Source organism: Strix aluco, chromosome W, assembly GCF_031877795.1.
Source record: "Strix aluco isolate bStrAlu1 chromosome W, bStrAlu1.hap1, whole genome shotgun sequence".
Classification (NCBI taxonomy): Eukaryota; Metazoa; Chordata; class Aves; order Strigiformes; family Strigidae; genus Strix; species Strix aluco.
The window spans coordinates 6,587-16,369 of NC_133970.1; positions in this window are offsets into that span (position 1 = coordinate 6,587).

Sequence of the window (9,783 nt, forward strand, 5' to 3'; positions counted from 1 at the left end):
GTCGTCGTCGTCGTCGAACACGTCGTCGTCGTCGTCGTCGTCGAACACGTCGTCGTCGTCGTCGTCGTCGAACACGTCGTCGTCGTCGTCGTCGTCGAACACGTCGTCGTCGTCGTCGTCGTCGAACACGTCGTCGTCGTCGTCGTCGTCGAACACGTCGTCGTCGTCGTCGTCGTCGAACACGTCGTCGTCGTCGTCGTCGTCGAACACGTCGTCGTCGTCGTCGTCGTCGAACACGTCGTCGTCGTCGTCGTCGTCGAACACGTCGTCGTCGTCGTCGTCGTCGAACACGTCGTCGTCGTCGTCGTCGTCGAACACGTCGTCGTCGTCGTCGTCGAACACGTCGTCGTCGTCGTCGTCGTCGAACACGTCGTCGTCGTCGTCGTCGTCGAACACGTCGTCGTCGTCGTCGTCGTCGAACACGTCGTCGTCGTCGTCGTCGTCGAACACGTCGTCGTCGTCGTCGTCGTCGAACACAGTCGTCGTCGTCGTCGTCGTCGAACACGTCGTCGTCGTCGTCGTCGTCGAACACGTCGTCGTCGTCGTCGTCGTCGAACACGTCGTCGTCGTCGAACACGTCGTCGTCGTCGAACACGTCGTCGTCGTCGAACACGTCGTCGTCGTCGAACACGTCGTCGTCGTCGAACACGTCGTCGTCGAACACGTCGTCGTCGTCGAACACGTCGTCGTCGTCGTCGTCGTACACGTCGTCGTCGTCGTCGTACACGTCGTCGTCGTCGTCGTCGACACGTCGTCGTCGTCGTCGTACACGTCGTCGTCGTCGTCGAACACGTCGTCGTCGTCGTCGAACACGTCGTCGTCGTCGTACACGTCGTCGTCGTCGAACACGTCGTCGTCGTCGAACACGTCGTCGTCGTCGAACACGTCGTCGTCGTCGAACACGTCGTCGTCCACGTCGTCGTCGTCGTACACGTCGTCGTCGAACACGTCGTCGTCGTACACGTCGTCGTCGAACACGTCGTCGTCGAACACGTCGTCGTCGAACACGTCGTCGTCGAACACGTCGTCGTCGAACACGTCGTCGTACACGTCGTCGTCGAACACGTCGTCGTACACGTCGTCGTACACGTCGAACACGTCGTCGTACACGTCGAACACGTCGTCGTCGAACACGTCGTCGTACACGTCGAACACGTCGTCGTACACGTCGAACACGTCGTCGTCGAACACGTCGTCGTCGAACACGTCGTCGTCGTCGTCGAACACGTCGTCGTCGTCGAACACGTCGTCGTCGTCGTCGAACACGTCGTCGTCGTCGTCGAACACGTCGTCGTCGTCGTCGAACACGTCGTCGTCGTCGTCGAACACGTCGTCGAAACACGTCGTCGAACACGTCGTCGTCGTCGTCGAACACGTCGTCGTCGTCGTCGAACACGTCGTCGTCGTCGTCGAACACGTCGTCGTCGTCGTCGAACACGTCGTCGAACACGTCGTCGAACACGTCGTCGAACACGTCGTCGAACACGTCGTCGTCGTCGTCGAACACGTCGTCGAACACGTCGTCGAACACGTCGTCGAACACGTCGTCGAACACGTCGTCGAACACGACGTCGTCGTCGTCGAACACGTCGTCGTCGTCGTCGAACACGTCGTCGTCGTCGTCGAACACGTCGTCGTCGAACACGTCGTCGTCGTCGAACACGTCGTCGTCGTCGAACACGTCGTCGTCGTCGAACACGTCGTCGTCGTCGAACACGTCGTCGTCGTCGAACACGTCGTCGTCGTCGAACACGTCGTCGTCGTCGAACACGTCGTCGTCGTCGAACACGTCGTCGTCGTCGAACACGTCGTCGTCGTCGAACACGTCGTCGTCGTCGAACACGTCGTCGAACACGTCGTCGAACACGTCGTCGAACACGTCGTCGAACACGTCGTCGAACACGTCGTCGAAACACGTCGTCGAACACGTCGTCGAACACGTCGTCGAACACGTCGTCGTCGTCGTCGAACACGTCGTCGTCGAACACGTCGTCGTCGAACACGTCGTCGTCGAACACGTCGTCGTCGAACACGTCGTCGTCGTCGTCGAACACGTCGTCGTCGTCGTCGAACACGTCGTCGTCGTCGTCGAACACGTCGTCGTCGAACACGTCGTCGTCGTCGTCGAACACGTCGTCGTCGTCGTCGAACACGTCGTCGTCGAACACGTCGTCGTCGTCGTCGAACACGTCGTCGTCGAACACGTCGTCGTCGAACACGTCGTCGTCGAACACGTCGTCGTCGTCGTCCACGTCGTCGTCCACGTCGTCGAACACGTCGTCGAACACGTCGTCGTCCACGTCGTCGTCCACGTCGTCGAACACGTCGTCGAACACGTCGTCGAACACGTCGTCGTCGAACACGTCGTCGTCGAACACGTCGTCGTCGAACACGTCGTCGTCGAACACGTCGTCGTCGAACACGTCGTCGTCGAACACGTCGTCGTCGAACACGTCGTCGTCGTCGTCGAACACGTCGTCGTCGTCGTCGAACACGTCGTCGTCGTCGTCGAACACCACGTCGTCGTGTCGTCGTCGAACACGTCGTCGTCGTCGTCGTCGAACACGTCGTGTCGGTCGAACACGCCGTCGTCGTCGTCGTCGTCGAACACGTCGTCGTCGTCGGTCGAACGTCGTCGTCGTCGAACACGTCGTCGTCGTCGTCGTCGAACTCGTCGTCGTCGTCGTCGAACACGTCGTCGTCGTCGTCGTCGTCGTCGAACACGTCGTCGTCGTCGTCGTCGTCGAACACGTCGTCGTCGTCGTCGTCGTCGTCGAACACGTCGTCGTCGTCGTCGTCGAACACGTCGTCGTCGTCGTCGTCGAACACGTCGTCGTCGTCGTCGTCGAACACGTCGTCGTCGTCGTCGTCGTCGTCGAACACGTCGTCGTCGTCGTCGTCGTCGTCGAACACGTCGTCGTCGTCGTCGTCGAACATCGTCGTCGTCGTCGTCGAACACGTCGTCGTCGTCGTCGTCGAACACGTCGTCGTCGTCGTCGTCGTCGTCGAACACGTCGTCGTCGTCGTCGTCGTCGTCGAACACGTCGTCGTCGTCGTCGTCGTCGTCGAACACGTCGTCGTCGTCGTCGTCGTCGTCGAACACGTCGTCGTCGTCGTCGTCGTCGTCGAACACGTCGTCGTCGTCGTCGTCGTCGTCGAACACGTCGTCGTCGTCGTCGTCGAACACGTCGTCGTCGTCGTCGTCGTCGTCGAACACGTCGTCGTCGTCGTCGTCGAACACGTCGTCGTCGTCGTCGTCGTCGAACACGTCGTCGTCGTCGTCGTCGAACACGTCGTCGTCGTCGAACACGTCGTCGTCGTCGTCGTCGAACACGTCGTCGTCGTCGTCGTCGAACACGTCGTCGTCGTCGAACACGTCGTCGTCGTCGTCGTCGAACACGTCGTCGTCGTCGTCGTCGTCGTCGAACACGTCGTCGTCGTCGAACACGTCGTCGTCGTCGTCGTCGAACACGTCGTCGTCGTCGAACACGTCGTCGTCGTCGTCGTCGAACACGTCGTCGTCGTCGAACACGTCGTCGTCGTCGTCGTCGAACACGTCGTCGTCGTCGAACACGTCGTCGTCGTCGTCGTCGAACACGTCGTCGTCGTCGTCGTCGAACACGTCGTCGTCGTCGTCGTCGTCGTCGAACACGTCGTCGTCGTCGTCGTCGAACACGTCGTCGTCGTCGTCGTCGAACACGTCGTCGTCGTCGTCGTCGTCGAACACGTCGTCGTCGTCGTCGTCGTCGAACACGTCGTCGTCGTCGTCGTCGAACACGTCGTCGTCGTCGAACACGTCGTCGTCGTCGTCGTCGTCGTCGAACACGTCGTCGTCGTCGTCGTCGAACACGTCGTCGTCGTCGAACACGTCGTCGTCGTCGTCGTCGTCGTCGAACACGTCGTCGTCGTCGTCGTCGAACACGTCGTCGTCGTCGAACACGTCGTCGTCGTCGTCGTCGAACACGTCGTCGTCGTCGAACACGTCGTCGTCGTCGTCGTCGAACACGTCGTCGTCGTCGAACACGTCGTCGTCGTCGTCGTCGAACACGTCGTCGTCGTCGTCGTCGTCGTCGAACACGTCGTCGTCGTCGTCGTCGTCGAACACGTCGTCGTCGTCGTCGAACACGTCGTCGTCGTCGTCGTCGTCGAACACGTCGTCGTCGTCGTCGTCGTCGAACACGTCGTCGTCGTCGTCGTCGTCGAACACGTCGTCGTCGTCGTCGTCGTCGAACACGTCGTCGTCGTCGTCGAACACGTCGTCGTCGAACACGTCGTCGTCGTCGTCGAACACGTCGTCGTCGAACACGTCGTCGTCGTCGTCGAACACGTCGTCGTCGTCGTCGTCGTCGAACACGTCGTCGTCGTCGTCGTCGTCGAACACGTCGTCGTCGTCGTCGTCGTCGAACACGTCGTCGTCGTCGTCGTCGTCGAACACGTCGTCGTCGTCGTCGTCGAACACGTCGTCGTCGTCGTCGTCGTCGTCGTCGTCGTCGTCGTCGTCGTCGAACACGTCGTCGTCGTCGTCGTCGTCGAACACGTCGTCGTCGTCGTCGTCGTCGAACACGTCGTCGTCGTCGTACGTCGTCGTCGAACACGTCGTCGTCGTCGTCGTCGAAACCGTCGTCGTCGTCGTCGTTCGAACACGTCGTCGTCGTCCGTCGTCGTCGAACACGTCGTCGTCGTCGTCGTCGTGAACACGCTCGTCGTCGTCGTCGTCGAAACACGTCGTCGTCGTCGAACACGTCGTTCGTCGTCGTCGTCGTCCGTCGAACACGGGTCGTCCGTCGTCGTCGTCGAACACGTCGTCGTCGTCCGTCGAACACGTCGTCGTCGTCGTCGATCGTCGACGGGAACACGTCGTCGTCGTCGGGACGTCGTCGTCGAACACGTCGTCGTCGACGACACGTCGTCGTCGTCGTCGTCGAACACGTCGTCGTCGTCGAACACGTCGTCGTCGTCGTCGTCGTCGAACACGTCGTCGTCGTCGTCGAACACGGTCGTCGTCGTCGTCGTCGAACACGTCGTCGACGTCGTCGTCGTTCGAACACGTCGTCGGTCGGTCGTCGTCGTCGTCGAACACGTCGTCGTCGTCCGTCGTCGTCGAACACGTCGTCGTCGGTCGAACGGTCGTCGAACACGTCGTCGTCGTCGTCGACGAACACGTCGTCGTCGTCGTCGTCGTCGAACACGTCGTCGTCGTCGTCGTCGTCGAACACGTCCGTCGTCGTCGTCGTCGTCGTCGAACACGTCGTCGTCGTCGTCGAACACGTCGTCGCGTCGCCGTCGTCGTCGTCGTCGAACACGTCGTCGTCGTCGTCGTCGTCGAACACGTCGTCGTCGTCGTCGTCGTCGAACACGTCGTCGTCGTCGTCGTCGAACACGTCGTCGTCGTCGTCGCGTCGAACACGTCGTCGTCGTCGTCGTCGTCGAACACGTCGTCGTCGTCGTCGTCGTCGAACACGTCGTCGTCGTCGTCGAACACGTCGTCGTCGTCGTCGAACACGTCGTCGTCGTCGTCGTCGTCGAACACGTCGTCGTCGTCGTCGAACACGTCGTCGTCGTCGTCGAACACGTCGTCGTCGTCGTCGAACACGTCGTCGTCGTCGTCGAACACGTCGTCGTCGTCGTCGAACACGTCGTCGTCGTCGTCGAACACGTCGTCGTCGTCGTCGAACACGTCGTCGTCGTCGTCGAACACGTCGTCGTCGTCGTCGAACACGTCGTCGTCGAACACGTCGTCGTCGTCGTCGTCGTCGAACACGTCGTCGTCGTCGTCGTCGAACACGTCGTCGTCGTCGTCGTCGAACACGTCGTCGTCGTCGTCGTCGTCGAACACGTCGTCGTCGTCGTCGTCGTCGAACACGTCGTCGTCGTCGTCGTCGTCGAACACGTCGTCGTCGTCGTCGTCGTCGAACACGTCGTCGTCGTCGTCGTCGTCGAACACGTCGTCGTCGTCGTCGTCGTCGAACACGTCGTCGTCGTCGTCGTCGTCGAACACGTCGTCGTCGTCGTCGTCGTCGAACACGTCGTCGTCGTCGTCGTCGTCGAACACGTCGTCGTCGTCGTCGTCGTCGAACACGTCGTCGTCGTCGTCGTCGTCGAACACGTCGTCGTCGTCGTCGTCGTCGAACACGTCGTCGTCGTCGTCGTCGTCGAACACGTCGTCGTCGTCGAACACGTCGTCGAACACGTCGTCGTCGTCGAACACGTCGTCGAACACGTCGTCGTCGTCGTCGTCGTCGAACACGTCGTCGTCGTCGAACACGTCGTCGTCCACGTCGTCGTCGTCGTACACGTCGTCGTCGAACACGTCGTCGTCGAACACGTCGTCGTCGAACACGTCGTCGTCGAACACGTCGTCGTCGAACACGTCGTCGTCGAACACGTCGTCGTCGAACACGTCGTCGTCGAACACGTCGTCGTCGAACACGTCGTCGTACACGTCGTCGTACACGTCGAACACGTCGTCGTCGAACACGTCGTCGTACACGTCGAACACGTCGTCGTACACGTCGAACACGTCGTCGTCGAACACGTCGTCGTCGAACACGTCGTCGTCGAACACGTCGTCGTCGTCGTCGAACACGTCGTCGTCGTCGTCGAACACGTCGTCGTCGTCGTCGAACACGTCGTCGTCGTCGTCGAACACGTCGTCGAACACGTCGTCGAACACGTCGTCGTCGTCGTCGAACACGTCGTCGTCGTCGTCGAACACGTCGTCGAACACGTCGTCGAACACGTCGTCGTCGTCGTCGAACACGTCGTCGTCGTCGTCGAACACGTCGTCGAACACGTCGTTCGAACACGTCGTCGAACACGTCGTCGAACACGTCGTCGAACACGTCGTCGAACACGTCGTCGAACACGTCGTCGAACACGTCGTCGTCGTCGTCGAACACGTCGTCGTCGTCGTCGAACACGTCGTCGTCGTCGTCGAACACGTCGTCGTCGTCGTCGAACACGTCGTCGTCGTCGTCGAACACGTCGTCGTCGTCGTCGAACACGTCGTCGTCGTCGAACACGTCGTCGTCGTCGAACACGTCGTCGTCGTCGTCGAACACGTCGTCGTCGTCGTCGAACACGTCGTCGTCGTCGAACACGTCGTCGTCGTCGAACACGTCGTCGTCGTCGAACACGTCGTCGAACACGTCGTCGAACACGTCGTCGAACACGTCGTCGTCGAACACGTCGTCGTCGAACACGTCGTCGTCGAACACGTCGTCGTCGAACACGTCGTCGTCGAACACGTCGTCGTCGAACACGTCGTCGTCGAACACGTCGTCGAACACGTCGTCGTCGAACACGTCGTCGTCGTCGTCGAACACGTCGTCGTCGAACACGTCGTCGTCGAACACGTCGTCGTCGAACACGTCGTCGTCGAACACGTCGTCGTCGTCGTCGAACACGTCGTCGTCGTCGTCGAACACGTCGTCGTCGTCGTCGAACACGTCGTCGTCGAACACGTCGTCGTCGTCGTCGAACACGTCGTCGTCGAACACGTCGTCGTCGTCGTCGAACACGTCGTCGTCGTCGTCGAACACGTCGTCGTCGTCGAACACGTCGTCGTCGAACACGTCGTCGTCGTCGAACACGTCGTCGTCGTCGAACACGTCGTCGTCGAACACGTCGTCGTCGTCGTCGAACACGTCGTCGTCGAACACGTCGTCGTCGAACACGTCGTCGTCGAACACGTCGTCGTCGAACACGTCGTCGTCGTCGTCGAACACGTCGTCGTCGTCGTCGAACACGTCGTCGTCGTCGTCGAACACGTCGTCGTCGAACACGTCGTCGTCGTCGTCGAACACGTCGTCGTCGAACACGTCGTCGTCGTCGTCGAACACGTCGTCGTCGTCGTCGAACACGTCGTCGTCGTCGAACACGTCGTCGTCGTCGAACACGTCGTCGTCGTCGAACACGTCGTCGTCGTCGAACACGTCGTCGTCGAACACGTCGTCGTCGAACACGTCGTCGTCGTCGAACACGTCGTCGAACACGTCGTCGAACACGTCGTCGAACACGTCGTCGTCGAACACGTCGTCGTCGAACACGTCGTCGTCGAACACGTCGTCGTCGAACACGTCGTCGTCGAACACGTCGTCGTCGAACACGTCGTCGTCGAACACGTCGTCGTCGAACACGTCGTCGTCGAACACGTCGTCGTCGAACACGTCGTCGTCGAACACGTCGTCGTCGAACACGTCGTCGTCGAACACGTCGTCGTCGAACACGTCGTCGTCGAACACGTCGTCGTCGTCGTCGAACACGTCGTCGTCGTCGTCGAACACGTCGTCGTCGTCGTCGAACACGTCGTCGTCGAACACGTCGTCGTCGAACACGTCGTCGTCGTCGTCGTCGAACACGTCGTCGTCGTCGTCGTCGAACACGTCGTCGTCGTCGTCGTCGAACACGTCGTCGTCGTCGTCGTCGAACACGTCGTCGTCGTCGTCGTCGTCGTCGAACACGTCGTCGTCGTCGTCGTCGAACACGTCGTCGTCGTCGTCGTCGAACACGTCGTCGTCGTCGTCGTCGTCGTCGAACACGTCGTCGTCGTCGTCGTCGAACACGTCGTCGTCGTCGTCGTCGTCGTCGAACACGTCGTCGTCGTCGTCGTCGTCGTCGAACACGTCGTCGTCGTCGTCGTCGTCGTCGAACACGTCGTCGTCGTCGTCGTCGTCGTCGAACACGTCGTCGTCGTCGTCGTCGTCGTCGAACACGTCGTCGTCGTCGTCGAACACGTCGTCGTCGTCGTCGTCGTCGAACACGTCGTCGTCGTCGTCGTCGTCGAACACGTCGTCGTCGTCGTCGTCGAACACGTCGTCGTCGTCGAACACGTCGTCGTCGTCGAACACGTCGTCGTCGTCGAACACGTCGTCGTCGTCGTCGTCGTCGAACACGTCGTCGTCGTCGTCGTCGTCGAACACGTCGTCGTCGTCGTCGTCGTCGAACACGTCGTCGTCGTCGAACACGTCGTCGTCGTCGTCGTCGAACACGTCGTCGTCGTCGTCGTCGTCGAACACGTCGTCGTCGTCGTCGTCGTCGAACACGTCGTCGTCGTCGTCGTCGAACACGTCGTCGTCGTCGTCGTCGAACACGTCGTCGTCGTCGTCGTCGAACACGTCGTCGTCGTCGTCGTCGAACACGTCGTCGTCGTCGTCGTCGAACACGTCGTCGTCGTCGTCGTCGAACACGTCGTCGTCGTCGTCGTCGAACACGTCGTCGTCGTCGTCGTCGAACACGTCGTCGTCGTCGTCGTCGAACACGTCGTCGTCGTCGTCGTCGAACACGTCGTCGTCGTCGTCGTCGAACACGTCGTCGTCGTCGTCGTCGAACACGTCGTCGTCGTCGTCGTCGAACACGTCGTCGTCGTCGTCGAACACGTCGTCGTCGTCGTCGTCGAACACGTCGTCGTCGTCGTCGTCGAACACGTCGTCGTCGTCGTCGTCGAACACGTCGTCGTCGTCGTCGTCGAACACGTCGTCGTCGTCGTCGTCGAACACGTCGTCGTCGTCGTCGTCGAACACGTCGTCGTCGTCGTCGAACACGTCGTCGTCGTCGTCGTCGAACACGTCGTCGTCGTCGTCGAACACGTCGTCGTCGTCGTCGTCGTCGTCGAACACGTCGTCGTCGTCGTACACGTCGTCGTCGTCGTCGTCGTCGTCGAACACGTCGTCGTCGAACACGTCGTCGTCGTACACGTCGTCGTCGTCGTCGTCGTCGTCGAACACGTCGTCGTCGTCGTCGTCGAACACGTCGTCGTCGTCGTCGTCGAACACGTCGTCGTCG